This window comes from Balearica regulorum, chromosome 14, assembly GCF_011004875.1.
Source record: "Balearica regulorum gibbericeps isolate bBalReg1 chromosome 14, bBalReg1.pri, whole genome shotgun sequence".
In the NCBI taxonomy this organism is placed as follows: Eukaryota; Metazoa; Chordata; class Aves; order Gruiformes; family Gruidae; genus Balearica; species Balearica regulorum.
The window spans coordinates 2,107,967-2,125,498 of NC_046197.1; positions in this window are offsets into that span (position 1 = coordinate 2,107,967).

Here is a 17,532-nt window from a genome sequence, read left to right on the forward strand (position 1 = left end):
CTGCTCTGGTGAGACCCCCCTGCAGTACTGCATCCAGTTCTGGCGTCCCCAGGACAAGAAGGACGTGGGGCTGTTGGAGCGAGTCCAGAGGAAGCCACGGAGATGATCCGAGGGCTGGAGCACCTCTGCTATAGAGACAGGCTGAGAGAGTTGTGCTTGTTCAGCCTGGAGAAAAGAAGGCTCCAGGGAGACCTTAGAGCCCCTTCCAGTCCCTGAAGGGGCTCCAGGAAAGCTGGAGAGGGGCTGGTGACAAGGGCAGGGAGTGACAGGACAAGGGGAATAGCCTGAAGCTGCAGGAGGGGAGATTGAGATGAGATCTGAGGAAGAAATTCTTCCCTGTGAGGGTGCTGAGGCCCTGGCACAGGTTGCCCAGAGAAGCTGTGGCTGCCCCTGGCTCCCTGGCAGTGTTCAAGGCCAGGTTGGATGGGGCTTTGGGCAACCTGGGCTAGTGGAGGGTGTCCCTGCCCATGGCAGGGGGTTGGAACTAGATGGTCTTTAAGATCCTTTCCAACCCAAATGATTCTATGATTCTATGATTGTTCTGGTCCTGCATCTCCTCTTCTCAACCCTTTGACTGTGGATGGTGTAGGATACATGATGAGAAACATATCCTGGACCCAGCTAGCCCCTGGGTCCTGCCCCTGGGATGCTATCCAGCTGCTTCCCATCTCCAAAGTCATGTTAAAACATCTGGTCCCCAGTCTCAAGACATGGCCAACCTCTGAACCCAAGAACATGGAGTACTCTCATGCTCCATTTTTAGTGGGGACAGAGGCTGGCGATGATGGAGACCTGAAAGCTCTCCCACCTGCTACATCTTCTCAAGCAAGCCCTGGCTCTGAGCTCTCTGTCTCCTCTGCCACAACCTGCCTGTTTACCCTCGTGGAGGAAGAGCAGAAACCTGTTGCGTAAGATGGCACAATCATCTCCCTGCAGCTTAGTGCTGCAAATCACATTTCAGCAGAAGATGATTTTCACCTTCCTTGTAACTAATGAAGAACCCTTTAATTCAATGTGTTGACATTAAAGCTCAGGCTGAAGATCTCTTCCCTGGAATATAAATGGAAATGGGACCCATGCTTTTCCAGATAAAGACAGTTTGAAAGGACTGGCTCATTTTTTTCTGTGGATTTAACCTGCATTGGTTTCCTTAATAATAAAATAGCAGATAGGGTGTAATTTCTCTGACTAAAATGAGATGTCCCTATTTAGGTCAGATCTGTCCCAAACGCTGTCTTGACAATGTAGATGACTAAATCCCAGCCTACCGAGGTGGCATAGGCTTGGCTGGCACAGTGCAGCTCTCTAAGACTGTACCAGGACACCTACACACCTTTCTGCTGAAACACGCTCCCTGGGCAGGCACAGAGCAGTACATTTAATCCCGCCAACCATCTCCCTTTCCCTGCTCTTGCATACAACTGACACCTGCAAAAGACCCTACCTATAAAGACCCCATCCGACCTCTATTTTTAGCATCTGATCTGCCGGTGGACCTTCTCTTGGAAGGATCTCTTTATCATCTGCTGGAGAGGGGAGGATGGGAGAAGGCCAGGCCCCCTCTGCCTGTGTGAAGAAGGGAATGATGACATTACCCTGCACCCTTCAACCTCACGTGCACACCAGGGGAAGTGGTGGAAGTGTATGGTCCTGAAGGTGGTCCCACAGGCACTTCACTGTTTCTATGCTGAGGCAATAACCTGCAACCGGGACATGTTGGTGATACCAAGGAAGCTGGTGGTTTCTGGGCAGCCTTCTCCTGTTCCTCCGCTCCTCCAAGCACCACATGTGATGTGGAAGGGAATACAATGGTCTTTTCTCCCCCTCTCCAAGCAGCCTACATAATCTCACCTGCCCTCCTTCACTTTCAACCTGCTCTGTAGACCATGCGCTAACTGATCTCCCACCCATGCCCCATCCACCCACTCCCACTGACTGTACTCTACATCTGAAGTTCCCAAATTTAAACTGCACACCAGTCCCTCTCTAGAGGATCTCATTTTATCCTATGCTCATCAGTTTCAGGCTCCCACGGACTCCCTGAACATCTCTCTTGCTTTCTCCCAAAGTCCTGCCACCAACCTTGAGACGAAGACCTGCATGTATGTGGTCAGTGCATGTGAAGAAGCTTTGCTGCTCTCCTGGGGTCTCATTCCAGAGATGCCCCCCAGAGAAGCCTCCTGGAGATGCTTCTGGTCCAGCTATGCATAAAGGCTGCAGAGATGTTGAAGCTGGCAGGCAGTCACTGAGAAGCAAATAGGAGATCCATCACGGAGCTCTGCGGCATGGACATGTACATGGAGGCAGTGTGTTCATATTTTGCTATCTGAATGCAGATATTAAATGCAGATCTGTTTGAATCCTCTTGTCTTCAGGTGAGGCACATGGTTATCTGGCAAGTACTTGACTGCTTTCTCCTTACGTTGTGTGAACAGCTCTCACAATCACAGAGGAGGGAAGAAATCTTGCATTTTTGGAAAGGTGCTTGGGAGCAGTTGATGTGAATCACTGCCAAGCATAAAGACATTTAAAATGGCTCCAGATACCTGCTAGATTAGTAAGATGAATCACAGCCGTCGTGACCTCTACATGTGTCTGGCAAGTTGTTCTCTTGTTACCTAGTGAACAATCTGTTTTTCATGAACCCAAAATAACAATGTTTAGGAATAAATTTTTTTTTCTTCTCAAGCTCTGTGTGAGTCACTAGCATTGAAGCAAAAGCAGGAGGAATCCTCTATATAGACATGCACATGGCTCGGGAGCAGGGACTTCTGAACAGGGAACAGTCCAGTCCCTGGGTCAAGACTGGTGTCCCAGTGACATCCCCTCTTTCGCTGGGGTGACCGACTTGGCACAAGGTAAGCGTTGGGAACCTGGAGTCCCTGCTGCCAGCCCCACGCCGTGTGCACCTCTTCATCACCAGATTATCCCCTGTGCTTCCTCCCATCATCTCATTTGCCTCCCTAAGAAGTGTCTGGCTTGGATCCCATGGTAAATTCGCTGGCTGCTGCCAGCCCTCTGCCAAAGCTTTCCTCTCAAATCTGAAACAAGAGCAGGTTGTAGGCTTGACATTTTTCAGCAACTAAGCCAAAGTATACGGGAAACGATATTTTTACCTTTTTCTCTGTGCCCTTTTCTTTCTTCATGTCTATTTGCTTCTGTCTTCGCTTGCTTCATCAAAAAAAAAAAAAAAAACAAACCAAAATCAAGCATCACCAATTCAATAACTGCCCTTTCAATATGAGCTTGTCCAAAATGGCTCCAAGCAACAGGGCTGCAGGGTCAAAGACTTGCCCTTAGAGACTCTTTAAACTAAAACAAACAAGTTGCAGTGATATTTTTAATGTTGAAAGCTGTGTTTTTCTCCCTTCTTTTCATAGGCATTTCATAGGCATTTACTGACAGTTCAGATCTTCCACGGATGTTTGTTTGCAGTGGATGTATGCCAGCTGTAACTTAGATACAGTTAAATATTTCATGTAAAACCAGGATTGCTTCCCTTCTGTGACCACCCCACAACAGCCAGGGGCAGGGTGACTTACAGATGAGATTCAACTCTCCAACTGCCGGTGTGAGTGCCGGCAGGAGCCCCTTGGGCAGCACGGAGGCAGGAGCTCACATTTCTGGGAAGGCTTACATCTTTTTTTTTTTTTTTTAAAAAAAAAAACTTTTTCACTGCAAGAACCAAAAATAATCTGAAGCAACCAGAAAGCTGAATTCCTCTGTTTAAAGAAGCATTTGATAGCAGCAGACGTACAAGGAAAGGGGGAGCAGCGCTGAAATGGGACAAACAGGGCAAAGCAACCGCGTCAGGTCCAGAACTACAGCCCGTGCTTGTGTATCTGCATCTAAGGGATGGCTGCACCTTTGGTGGTACTTAAACCTCCAGCCACTGTCCCCAAAGGGCTCAGCCCAGCTGCCCAAAGCCTAAACAAGGTGTTTGGGGACCACAGCCCCTGCCCAGTCCCATTGTACTGGTGTACCCCACACATGCAGACAGTGCACAGCATCCTGGGCTGTGCACCCCACTGTGCAGCAGCAGATTCCCATGGGGAAACCCCAAAGCCCCTCCAGATCCCTTGTGCATCCTCACTTTTCCCTGCGAAGGGGACCTGGCTTATCACCCTGAGACCTTCTTCCCCCATCCCAGTGAGGAAGGGGGCCAGATTCTGACCTGCCACTGTTCCCAGCCCTGGAGCTGAGCTGTGCTTCTGCTCCCTGTGGGAGGACAGAGGGTGTTTTCACCAGGACAGGGCTTGCCAGGGATGTGGCACCGAAGGAGCCCAGCAGCATCGCCTACCAAGTGCCCTGTGCATGCCAGGCTGGGGGAGCCCTGTGCTGGCAGAGCTCACGCCATGATGGGCAGCCTCAGAGAGGACCAGAAATGCTCCTTATTAATACAGAAATTTATGCTGCCTATAAAATACATTCGCAGTGACATATTTAGTAACCCAATTAATACTCCGATACAGACATTTTAGTGTAACTAATTCTAGTCTGTATGCTCCCTTTATAGTGATATAAATGGCTTTATGTTGTGCTATTGATCTCTGTGGCCACAGGATTTCACAGCACACCCCGCCATCCATCCCAGGAAGCTACCCCAGGGAGATCCATGGGCTTTGAATCTCCCTGCAAGTCATTTGCCCCTGGGGTGCCTAGTGCAGAGCTCCAGTAAAAAAGAGCAGCATCCTACTCCACAGGGGAGTGTGGGCTGTGGGTTTGGCAGATGATGGGATGGCACGGCATGGCATGGCATGGCATGGCATGGCATGGCATGGCATGGCATGGGTGGCTCCAGCCCCACGTCCCCTCCTCTGCAGAGCTGGCTCCAGCCCACAGGTCTCTAGGCTCTCACCCAGTGCCATGCAATTATGGCGACATAATTTTGTTTAGAATCCATTACCCAGGCAGGGCCTTCCCACATGTCTGCAGTGATGGGGGCCATGGCGCTCACTTCCAGCTCGTGGCAGGGTTGCCACGGAAACTGATAATGTTGATTTTTTTTTCCAATCTCCAAACCCAGCCCATGGCATCAGTGCTCCCATCCACAGTGCCCAGGGGAGATTCCCCTGACAGCAGCCGATGGGAGGCAGTTACTCCCCCCCACTCACCCTGCAACCCTGCGTCTGCCCACAGCAGAGCCCACCCTAGCCCCAAGTGTGAGCACAGCCACGGTGCTCTCACAAGCTTTCCAAGGCTTCCTAGCAATCTACACAGGATACCTTGGTGGGATGTCACATCACACCTCCACTCCTCACTCTCACACACACCTCCTTGGCAAACATCACCTCTGGCAGCCTGAAAAGCAGTCCCCTTGCCCTGCTCGATGTCCTCTACGCAATATCAGATGCTTGGGGCAGGAGGGTCAGCAGAGGAGACCGAATGCCCGTGAGAACCTTTCTAGAAGAGATGCTGGTAGCAGGGTCTGGAGGCAGGAGAAGAGACACCAGAGCTCACTGGAGGGATGGCAAGGGAAGGGCAGATGTGATGCACTGATGTTTTGTGGAAGGAGGGGAGAGTGGATGCGGTGCTGGCTCTGGGCAGGGAGGTGTCAGGAGCCGACGCTGGGGACAGTGGTGTGTGGGAAGGGGACGTGCACTGCAGCGAGGTGTCTTTAGGCAGAGCATTTACTCTCTGCCTTCCTACTTTCCTACATCCAAAGACTGCATTTTCATTATTCATCCCCCTTCAGGGGAACTATCTTATAATAATAAAAATGTCAGAAGGAATACACAAATACATACATACACTAAATGAGGACTTGCCACAATGCACAGAGAGATGTGGTGATTTATGGGCCCCCTGGGCTGCCACCTTGGTTCCCCCCATGGTGTGGCAGTGGTCCCCTGCCCCAGACACGGGAAGCTGTGTGCAGGGAGGTCAGGGGAGATGCCCGCGGTGGCCCTCAGCCTTGAGGCAGACTCCCAGGTAACTGGTACGTGGGTACCAAAGCTCCCTTCATCCATTATCTGAAGCTCCTGCTTGGCAGCAGGCTCTGCCGCATCCCAGTGCCTTTGGTGCCCCTTTCTCCATTGCTTTTTGTTCCTGCCCCAAGCCTGGCTTGAGTATCCCAAACAGCCTAGGCTGCAGCACAGCTCTGCTCTGCAAACCCAGCGGTGACGCATGGAAGTGTCCCCATCAGTGATGGCAGCTCAGGGCAAGCACAGCTTTGGGATTGCCAAAGCTCACTTCAGCGTTTGCTTACTGAGAGCCCTCTTGCTCTGCATGAGTGTGTGTCCCAAATCATCATGTCCTGACATAGAGAAGCAGAGCAGGTAAAGGCCAGTGCTTGCTCCCTGTCCTCAGCTTTGCTCCCAGCTGCAAGGCATTGGGTTTTCCCATTTTGCAAGGCTCAGTGTGCAACTGTGACTTTGAAAAAAAAGCTGGTTGACAGTCAATCCTACAAGTTAGGTGCAAACCAAAAAGGGCTATGAACACTGGCTGACCTGCCTTGCAGAAGAAAATTATGTCCACCGCTCACAGGGATGGTGGCATGAAGAAGGCACCAAGCACAAACATGCACATGGATCTGTGCTGAGGCTGCTGAGCGCTTGCTGCCCTCTCAGTCAGCTGCTCGGGGGTCTGGCTCTAAGCACCACGCAATTGGAAATGCAGCAGGGAAGAGCTGCGATTAGCCCCTTGCCCAGGCATCTCTGTGTGTATCTACAGGGATGCGTGGGGTGCCTGGCCGTACACGGAGCCCAACTGGGTGCGTGTCTGTCTCTTGTGTGTACGCAGGTGTGTGCAGACACATGCAAGTTATGCTGTATGTACATGTTGGTGTCATCATATAGCCGGGCACGTGTGTGTGTGCACGTGCATGAGCCAGGGCAGGGATGCGGCAGCTCCTCAGAGGGATTCGTTCAGGATCTCCCCGTTGCGGGCTCTCTCCTGGTGAATAATAATCTCTTCACCCAGAGCCGGGCACATGTAGAGTTAATGCTGAGTGCACATGTTTATGATAAAACAGTTGATTTATCAGAACTGTCACCCACTAATCGCTGGGGGAATTGGAGCACTCACATTTCCCACAGAGCTGCAGCGCTAATGCCATGCTCCTAATGCAGATTTGCAATGCAGCGCCATGCCAAGAAAACTCTGGGATTTACAGGGGCAGGCATGAACTGCAGAGAAACAGCACAACCCTGCACATCTGGCCAGCTGCAGCAGCCCACTCACCCCAGGGAAGAAGGCAGTTCCTGTGGGGAAGGGAAGAGAAAAGCAAGGAGTTCTCACAAATAGAGGTCATGAGTTTCCTAAGACGGGGCAGTAGCTATTGCAAAGTTGTTTGGGATAAGGATCTTGAGAGCTCAAAGGTTGGATTTCCAAGTGGCTTTGGGTACAAATGTAGTCCTCTCCATCCTTTCTTTGCTCCCATGGTGATGGGGACACCTGGGCACTTGGGAAGACACAGGGTCCTTCATCCCAAGGAGGCACTGGCTACACTCCCTGTAAGAAGCAGCACGCTCCCTCCAACATGGCTGGCACCTCTATGCAGGCTGAAACAAGGAGGGGAACATCACCATCCCTGCATCCAGCTCTTCCTGGTCTGCAGTGGCTGCGGGAGCTCTCCTCACTCCTCATGCCATGGGGCACCTTGCTGGATTCAGCCCCACCAACGCGCCCCTGTTCATGGTGTGAGCCCTGGGGTGAGTCACGGAGTGAGGGTCCCCTCTTCAGAGCAAGACCTATATAAACAACAGCACATATGTTCTTGCAGTCTCTCACATGCTGGTGGGATTCACCATGACCACAAAGGATGCACCACCCACTGTGCAGTGGGGTGCAGCAGCTCATTCAATAAACTCCCATACCTAGCATCCCTGGGGAAGAAGGAAACTTTACGTGGCATTTGTGATGGGATTTAGCCTTCGTGCAATGCCGTGGGCAGAGGCGGATCCCGTGGGTATTGCAGAACAGCATCTGTTTTCACCTACAAGCCATCAGCTCTGGTTACCAGCAGATACTTGCAAAAATCAGCTTTTGCCAGTGTAGGAGCACAGGGAAGCTGCTAGACCTCTACCTAACGCAGATTGCTTGTACTTGAGTGCATATTATGTCGAAATCAGAGGAAGAAAATCTTTGCCAAGCAAACCCTCAAGTACATCTGAGGTCCCTCCTGCTAAATCAATATTGGCAATGCCTGCTGCTCTCCACCTGGGATGGCAAGAGACAAAATCAGCAAAGGGTCTGATTTTCCTCTAATATTGCTTTGGATGTCATCTGTTCCTCAAAACAAATATTTCATAATTTGAGGTTTCTGGGAGATCTTCAGTTATATCGTGACCAAAATGCCTGCCAGAAAGAGCATTTGGTATTTCCTTTGCCAGGCTAACACTTACTTCTTAAGAAATATTTCACTGTATTTTCAGGCCTTGCAAAAGTATAAAGCTTTGTTTTATCACTGTCTTCAACTTGAGTTTCAATGTTTCTTTGCTGAAGAGTGCTCTTGTACCAGATTGACCGTGCATCTACTCGATGCCTACTTTCCAGGCAAAACATATGGGCTGGTACTTTCTGCTGAGAAAGGGCACTTTCTTGGTCCGAGCAGTCTTTGCCAGACTTTGGCAACTCATTTCAGCAGATGCCGTGAAGAAGTTCCTTGGTAGCTGCATCAGTCTCCCACTCCCAGCTCGGTATTTGTGTAGAGACCTGGCCAAAGAATAACTCTTGATCAAATATGTTTTCTTACACAGCTGCTAGTGCAATTCTGCTAGTTCTGTTGATGGTGTCTCACTGCATTTTGGGGTGAGCAAATGCCCACTGATCTGCTCAGTCTGCAGGTACCGAAGTGTGTAGCTTTATGCAAGAAGCAGTGCTGGTGTGGAGACTTCAAACCACATCTTTCAGGTGCCAGAAGAAGGACTCCAGACCAACGTCTGCTCCGAGATGATTTTTTTCTCCTAGCGTGTCTCTGCTTTCAGCAATGTAAACAGCATAAGGATCTCTGAAAATGGCAGAGAGGATATAATCTGGAATTTGATGGACTGTTTACAATTATTCAGTCTTTCAGTGACAGTGCAGAGACACACAGGCATGGGAATATACTTTGTGAGATCTCGTCTAGACTACAAGAGGATTAATGGCAGGGGGAGATTTTCTTTGTCTTAGTGATTTTTGGACAACTTCTGTCAATTGCCGTAAGCCTGGATAATTGCTGCATGTGGTTCTTCCCCAGATCCTATTAACAGCAGTAATTTTAGCAATTTCTATAAACAAACAAGGTGATGATGACCAGTTCTGCTGCTTCTGATGCAGCCACTGGAGCATCAGCAGGTGCCCGGGGACATCCCATCTGCAGGTGGGCTGCATTTGCAGCATGTGTGCGTGTCAATACCCTCCCTGCACGCTGACCGTGGCTGCTTCTCCCTCCTGACTGACACGGACGCTGCTGAAAACCTCTTTGCAGCAAACTCGGGCCCACTAACATGCACATGTTTCTTTACTGCTAGTGACTACAGGGCTTGTAATAAACTGTCTTCCTGACGTGCCTTTTCTTCGAAGCTTCCTGCTCGCAGGATTTTAGGTACAGAAAGGCAAGTATAAATGATTAACGGAAGTTTTAATAAATCCTGATGGGGTCTTTTAGACTGATAGATCACCAGAGGTTGTTTATTACTATGTCTTGTAACTCATATAACATGCTTTATTACCGTGCTTACAGTTACGTATAAAATGTCTGCACAGACTTCACCATAGACTAAATCTTCAGGGACTCACTGGGAGGTGAAACCAAGTTTCACCCTTAATTTTTGGAAACATAAGGTCATTTGTCCATCTGCTTGTCTGTCGGTCTCGGCATTGACGCTCAGCGTGCCATTCCCATGCTGCTGCTCCGCACAGCCCCGTAGGCGATGCTGTGCCCTCGCCATGGGGCTGCCGTCACTCCCTTTTTTTCTAGCGGTGCAAGTGGAGCATCGAGAAGCACAGTCCCACATCTGCTGAGCAGGAAAGTGGCTTTTTTTTTTTTTTTTTTTTTTTTTTTTTTTACAATGGACACACTGGTCGGTGGTGTCTGTGCTGTGCTCAGACCCCTCCTACCTCCGGCCTGGGGGTGCTGGGTCAGCTCTGGGTGCTGAGCATCCTGCTAGATTTTACACTGAGGTGAGAGGTAGATTTTCCTTTTTAGTGTGACTAATGTCAGCATTTTGCAAAAATAGCAGCAGCACCATTCTGGCTCCCCAGCCCGACGTCTGGAGGCTGCTATGCACGTTGTGCTCAGACCGTATCTTGCAGAGAAAGGGAATTGTATGGCGGGACTAAGACATGAATTTAACTTCTATTTTTTTTATGCTGTGGCTCCGGCAAGAGACTGCAGCTAAAAAGCGACCAAGGCAATTAATTACCTATGTCTGTCGCCTGGTGCAGGACCAGAACGAGAGAGAAAACAAGGCAGAGAGCACTGCATTCCCCACAGATAGGAAAAAATGGACTGATGTATACTTCTGCTGACACGCTCCAGCATCAGAGAGTCTTTGTTCACATGGGTTTAAGAGACAGCTAGGCTTGGCTAGACAATAAAAGGAAAAAGGAAGGAAGCCTTACAAAGGCTCTGCATGCTGCTCGCCTCCCAGGGTCCCTGCGGCACCGATGCCAGTGCTTCCCAGGGACTGGGGGCTCTGGTGCTGGGAGCATCCGTGCAGTGCTGGGGCTCTGCAGTGCCACCCGTCCCAAGTCACAGCGATCACACTCCTCGCTGAGCAAGGATCAGGTGATTGCAATCTCTGGTCGGTGCTGCTGGATGGAGAGATTTGGAGACGAGACCATCAAAACCTGTAAAACATGGAGCCAGAGCCACCGGGTATGACAGAGATGATATTTTTTCATTTTGCAAATTTGTTTCATAAACTTTGCAGGCTCTTGTGCTAAAGCACTGAGCAAGCCTTCAGTAGTTTGTACAAATTTTTCATCTTATTCTGAGTATAAACATGGCTTCTGGTGAGCCAGCCATTTCCTTCAGGAGCAGTGCACATCTCTCGTGGGCAGGCACCTATGAACCTAGTTAAACAGACAATGCATTTAAGAAAAAAAACCAAAACCCAAAGCAACAAAACCCAGAGAATTAGAATAGTTTAAAACTCCCAGAATTATGTTTGTCTTACTGCAGTAAACAAAGCACCTTTAAGTGACTGAAGCCAAAGCCCCAGACACCTCCTTTGAAGGCAGCTTGTCCATACGGTGAGTTGCACCAGACTTTTTCCTCTTGCAAAAGTGCCCGGATAGCTGCTGGGCTGACCTGATCCTCGCAGGGGGAGGGAGGAAAGAAAGAAGGAAAGATTAAAGTGTGTGATGCTGTCCATACACACTATGAGGCATCCGACAGCTGTTTCTTGATTCCTGGGTGGTTTCCCCCGGCCGTCCACCCTCACCAGGCTGGCGTGAGCCTGCGAACCCAGATGCTCACAGCATTCGCTGATGACATGTTAAAGGACGTATTTTCCCCGAGTTTACTCACTGCGTTGACTTCGGAATGGAAAGCCTTGTCGAGTTTTTAAATAATAGCAATTTTGTATGCATTTGACTATTTCTGCCCTGTATGAGCCAATATAAACTCTATCTCATTTATCAATTAGCATTTATAAAGTCCTTATCACCATGGAATCAAAACACAGTAAATGGATTAAAAAATAAGCAGGCTGCCTGGGGGAGTCAGTAACTTCATCTACTCTGAATTTTGTGAAACGGTGTGATCTCATCGGGGTGACAGGGACACGCACAATTTTTAGACACTTCACGAAATTTGAGAAAGGAGTCGTTGAAAATAGAGTAATTATTCCAGAATTAAGCAGTTCTTTATTCTGGGCCTGAATGTTCACGTGAGGAGTTATTCTGGAAGACTTCATTCTCCAGTAGCTCTGCTTACTAGCTTACACTAAATAATTTTAACAGCCTCACCTACATATCAGTTCACCATTGTGGAGCCATTCATATTAATGCAAAGTGCCTGTAAAGCAATGCCAATGCAGGATGCTGATATTTCCAGCCACTTTGAAGCTGAGTAACTGATTACAGGAAAATGAAGGTAATGGTCCTGCTGTCATCAGGAGGAACAGGAGATGTCCCCAGGTGCTTAGTGACTTCACGTTAAGGTGAGCCATTTGCTCCAAAGCTGACCAGCCATGAGCTGCATCGATGTTTCAACAGCGGGAAGAAGAAATGGGCATCAGGAAGCTTTGCTGCCAGGATTAGGGGATGAAACCAGTAAGGTCTATCTTAACCCAAGGTGTGAGTACACCAAGGCCATTTTAGGGTTGCAGCTGAAGGAGCAACGTTTGGAAACCAGGGCGCTGTTTTCCCCATCTTCTCCCCTGCCACCTCTCCTGCTAGGGAGCTCCTGGTGTGTCGCACTTCAGCGGGAAAAGTGGGACTGCCACACTGTGGTGGCATATGACAGTTGCTCCTTGGTCCTTGGCGAGGGTTGTGCAGGCAGCAAGCAGTGGCAGGGCTCCTGGAGCTGCGGGAGATGTCACAGGCTGAGCAGCAAGCAGCCATCCTCACTAATGGAAGAGTGTATTTTTGGGAGCGGTCCAGGTGCTAATCACTTGCAGCATCTGGGCTGCGGCCACCAGTTATCAGGCATTAGATTAACGATCTAGCAGTCAGAGTAAACAATGCACAGACAGGACTGTGCTGGACACTCATCCCCTCCCTCATGCAAGAGGAATAATTCTGGTTTGGGGTTGGTTTTTTTTTTTCTATTGCTCAGGGTCAAGCAGAGACCAAGAATTGTACAGCTGAACTCTGCCCTGGTCGAGTGACCCTCCACAACGGGACACTCCTTTTCTGTGCTAACAAAGTGCCACACAATGTCACCTCAAACTGCCAACAGAAGAAAAAGCATAATGAGAATATATACAGGACATTGTTATTCTAGGGATGTGTTAAAATAAGAATATTCATGAGAAATCATTTGTTTATCCAAGTAGCCTTGAGCATTCATCAGTGAAGGAATGGACTCGTAGTAGCCACAAGTCAATATTTGTCCAATATTAGCGGAGCAGAAGTGGTCATTTTGGGCATCAAAATAGTAATCATGCTTTGACTTCAGAGAAATCTGCGTGGTTCCCTGCTGCGGTGTAAAAAAAGACACAAACCCAACCTTTGTAAATACTGAATGTCACATCAAGGACAGAGGGCCCAGGAGCTATGAGGCTATTCTCGTTGTGTTTACACACTGAGCATTTTCATGCTAAATTGGCTTCAGGATGCAGGTGCCAGATGAAAATCACCATGGCCATGTGATGCTAATTGCTTACGAAGAGTAGAAACACACTGCTGGTTTAAATTTGCTTTAAAGATGTGGATGGGTTAACTGCATGCTGGGCCAAGCGCTGTGTCCACACCAGAGTGCTCTTTAATCTCCCAGTTATCTCATAAGCTTCTCCACTTGCCTGTTCTTGCCTGCTGGCTACGCCGTGCTTGATGTCTCCATCCTCCCCTAGACAATGGCTGAGCACCCTGTGCTTGGCCTTGCTCCTTGGATGCTTGCTGGGTCTCAGGGTTTTGGTCGTCGTGTGTGTCGTGTGTCGTCGTCCCCCCCCCCCCCCCCCCCAGTCTTTGCAGTGGGCTTGCATCAGATCTCTGAGCATGATGACTTTGTCTTGGATGCTCACCCTGGGATTAACATTTTCTGCCTTGCATCACGCCATCACCAGACCCCATCGTTCATCATCCAAAGCAACAGCAAGGCACCAGCAGCAGAGCCAGGCTTCCTCAGAGCGGTTTTTCTTGCCTGAAATCATCAGCAGCTATGAGAAAATCCACACAGCTGAGGAGATGGGCACACATCACCAACAAGAGAGGTATTTTGCACTGGCAAAGGGGCAGGGGCAGGGAGAGGAGCACAGCAGTGATGAGCAGGTCTTAGGCAAACAGCTGTAAAGGGGTTGTACCACAGATGCTGTGTATCAGAGCCAGGTGGCAAGAGCACAGAAGGGCACCAGGAAATAGCTGAGCATGCTGCAAAATTCAGTACTCCTGCTGGGCAGCCTCTCCAGCTGCCAGCGCTGCTGCCTCTGCCCCACATCCACACCACATCCCCCCCACCCCTTCTTACAGGCACCTGGTTCACCCCAGTCAGGCTGCTGACTGTCCCCCTGCATCCCCCGCTCCCTCCATCCTCAGCCGATGGGATCACCTGCATCCCAGGACCTTGCACAGCAGCACAGCACTTCACCCAGCTGCCCCCTCCTCCTCCTCCTGCCTCGGGCTTGCAGTTCACATTTTCTGGGTTTGTACTTCATGCCCAAGCAGGACTTTGCTCTGGAGAAACCTTTGCATTAGAAAGCATCACCAGAGAAGGGGCTGCAGGTCAGCCTTCTGAGGAGGAAATGCACAGAACACCTTTATTGCATCTCCCTCTTAATGCACGATGACAATTTGTATCTAGGTGAAAGACGAAACGAAACAGCGTTAGACCTTTGCTAATACTTCCTTTTCTTTTTGTGAGCGCATGATCTTTGCTTAACCCTCAGGTCACTCATCTCCTCTTTGAGCTACCTTCCAGTCCCTCCGCCTCTCCTGCCCACGGAGAGGAGAGGGTAAGGCAAGAGAGCAGGGTGCTGCTGCAGAGCACCTCCACCCGCAGCAGGAGCCAGCCCTCTCCACCTCCCCCTGCCACACGGCAGCTGCTGCGGCGGTAACACTTGGGTGCACAGCATTGCACCCAAGGGTGCTCACCGGGTGCCAAGGCTTTCAGGAGCCAGAGCAGTTAGGCAGGGTTGCCTGGTGGGGAGCACAGATGGAGCCATGGGCTGCATCAAACCGTGCTGCCATAGCACCAGCCGGCCATGAAGGCAGAGACATGAAGACACAGCGTGAAGCACGTGCAGAGTGACACAGAGTCACATCTAGTTGGGGAAGAGCAGGGGATGGGGTGCACGCCCCTGCTCCCTGCTTGAGAGGGTCTGTACGCAGAGCCTGGTACCTGCTGGGCATCAAGGAGGCCATTTTGAAGCAAATCATCATAATTTACCAATTAACACAAATGGGCTGCTATGCCAGGCTACAAAGCAGCAAAAGGAGTTGCCTGAGACCAAAACCCGCGGCAGCCCCTGCCTGGTATGCAAAAGGCAACAGCAGCACATCCTTTCCCTTAACCCAGACAAAAAGAAGCAGATCCACAACATTTGTGAAGTTTTTACCACAATAACTGGCCTAAGAGACAGCATCACTGCAGTGATGGCGTGGCAATCTGTATCTGGCAACAAATGCTGGGAAAAGAAAAAAAACCAGCAATGTACTGCTGCTTTCTGCACTTCCACCGTGACCCTATAACCACAGCTTACATTGACACAAATCCTTTGCAAAAGGTGACCCAGCAATAGCCACCTGGCTGAGACAGCTCTGTGCAGCAAAGCACAGCTCTGGCAGATTGATGGAGAAACTATTAGAGGCACAAAGACCCGCTCAGTCACACTGAGAGCTACAGGTAATATTTTTTCCTCCCCTCTCACATTCCTGATGGTTTTCATGCTGTTTCTGAGTTCTCACTATGGAGTCCATGTTCCAGCCAGCTCTCATTTTCTTCCTCTCCATCCTGTTATTGGAAAGCTAGTGCTGTCAGCTGAGGAGTGTGCGTGGCTGGCGTATGGAAAGAGCCTCCCTGACTCAGGCTGGGCTTGCTGGTTCTTGCTCTCCAGGCTGGCTGCACACCGCATCTCCCAGCACCATCGGGCAGCCTCTTTCTCCCCAGCAGTCTCCTCTGACTGGGCTAGAGGCTTCAATTCCCTCTTAATCTGGCACAATTATCCTGGCAGACCTGATTCATCTCCACTGCCTGCAGTTCTGGTTCCTCGGGGAGCAGCATCATGGATACTCGGTGACAAACAGCCTCCTTAAGGCAAAGTAGGATTTTGAACAAAAAATAGAGTAGCACTTGGGGGGGGGGGGGGGGGGGATTAAAAAACCATCCACCCCTCCATCCCCTGAAACTTAAACTGCACCACTCTGCACGTGTGCTGCTCCCTTCCCCAGCCAGTGCTGGAGCTGGTGTTTCTGAGGCCCCATGCCTACGTGGAGAGGGTCCCTCCAGCACCAAAGGTGGGCTGTGATGGGTACAGGACCAGGGGAAGGATCTGCTCTGCAAGCAAGGGAGGTGCACCCAGCACGAATAAACATCCTCACCAGCCCCGGGAGAAACACCAAGAAGGTGGCATGAGCTGATATCAAAGTTTGCATCTTGAAGTATGAAGCCACAAACCCATCTCCCTTCTGACAAACGTCTCCCTGGCAATGACCAGGGGCATTCACATGCATCCAGCACTGACAGGTTTGGAGGCTGACTCCATGCGTTTCCTACCCTGACGGAAAGCAAAGCCTTCTTTGGATGAGTAGAACAGTCAGCTACTTAGTTACGTATGGAGAAAAGTGCGCACGAATCCACCATGCTCTTCCTCGGCAGCGAGCCCGAGGGCCAAACACACACTGAAATCAATGCAAACTGCTTTTACTTTGCAAACCCTCGATTGGGCCCTGGGGCTTACACCTTTTAATGCTTGAGAAACTCTATCCTTTGCAGGGTCAGTAGATTCCTTGCTAGAGTTTCGCTCTGTGGTTCCTCTGAGTCTCCGTGCTACCTCCTGCTTCTCCATCCTAGATTTAGTGTTACAGAAGCTCTCTGGACCCAGCTGAAAGATAATAATTGAATAATATGCAACATTACACTCTTAGGTTTCATTCATTTTCACACTTACAGGATCTGTAAAATCTAAAATGAGGTATCATCTTCAAACTGTCATCCTGCCCAGCAACAACAACTTTAAACAAAAAGGTAGGATATTTCAAATCAAAACCTGTGAATTACCTCAATCTTATTCAGAATTTTATTCACATTTCAGGGTACAGCTCCCACAGTAAATTAATAAGACATAAGCTTGCAATATTTTCAATAGGTTGATATGGCAGCATTTTTCATTTCAATTAGGAAGAACAGCGCAATTAGATTCCTCCATCTCAGCCGGAAAGGAAACACGTTATTTCCTCAGGGTGAAGCTCTTACCAGTACTCATGAGCAGTCACATTTTGGGGATCTTCTGCCAGGTTAGCCCTTAAGCAAACTGGTTGCCAGCAGAAGTTGCTGGCACCGGGGAAAGGTTTTATTAATGTATCCTGCAAATAATCCCCTCTGCCCCAGAAGGATAGGGGAACCAGACCTGTCTCAGCAACGTTTTTCTTCCTTTCCCATCTTGCTGAGTTTCCTCCTTACAGGTCTGGTCCAGGCCTGAGGAAGGTGGAGGAGCTGCTCTGAGAGGGCACACGTTCCTCTGCATTAAGTACCAGATTCCTCTCCAAAGGTCTGGGTGAGCACACCTGCTCTGGGACCAGGACAACTTCTGCCATCCAAGTATCACAAGCAGTACCTTCAAGGACAAAAATCTAGGTTAAGAAAATGTTGAGGGGGTTTTGTTTTTTTCTTTTAAAAATTGCTTTCCTCAACCCTTGCCTGAGGACCTGTCCTGACTCCCGCTTTGGTTCTCATGTCCTTCTGCCGCCCTGTAGCACATGCGGCTGAATCCCAGCCCTGCACCT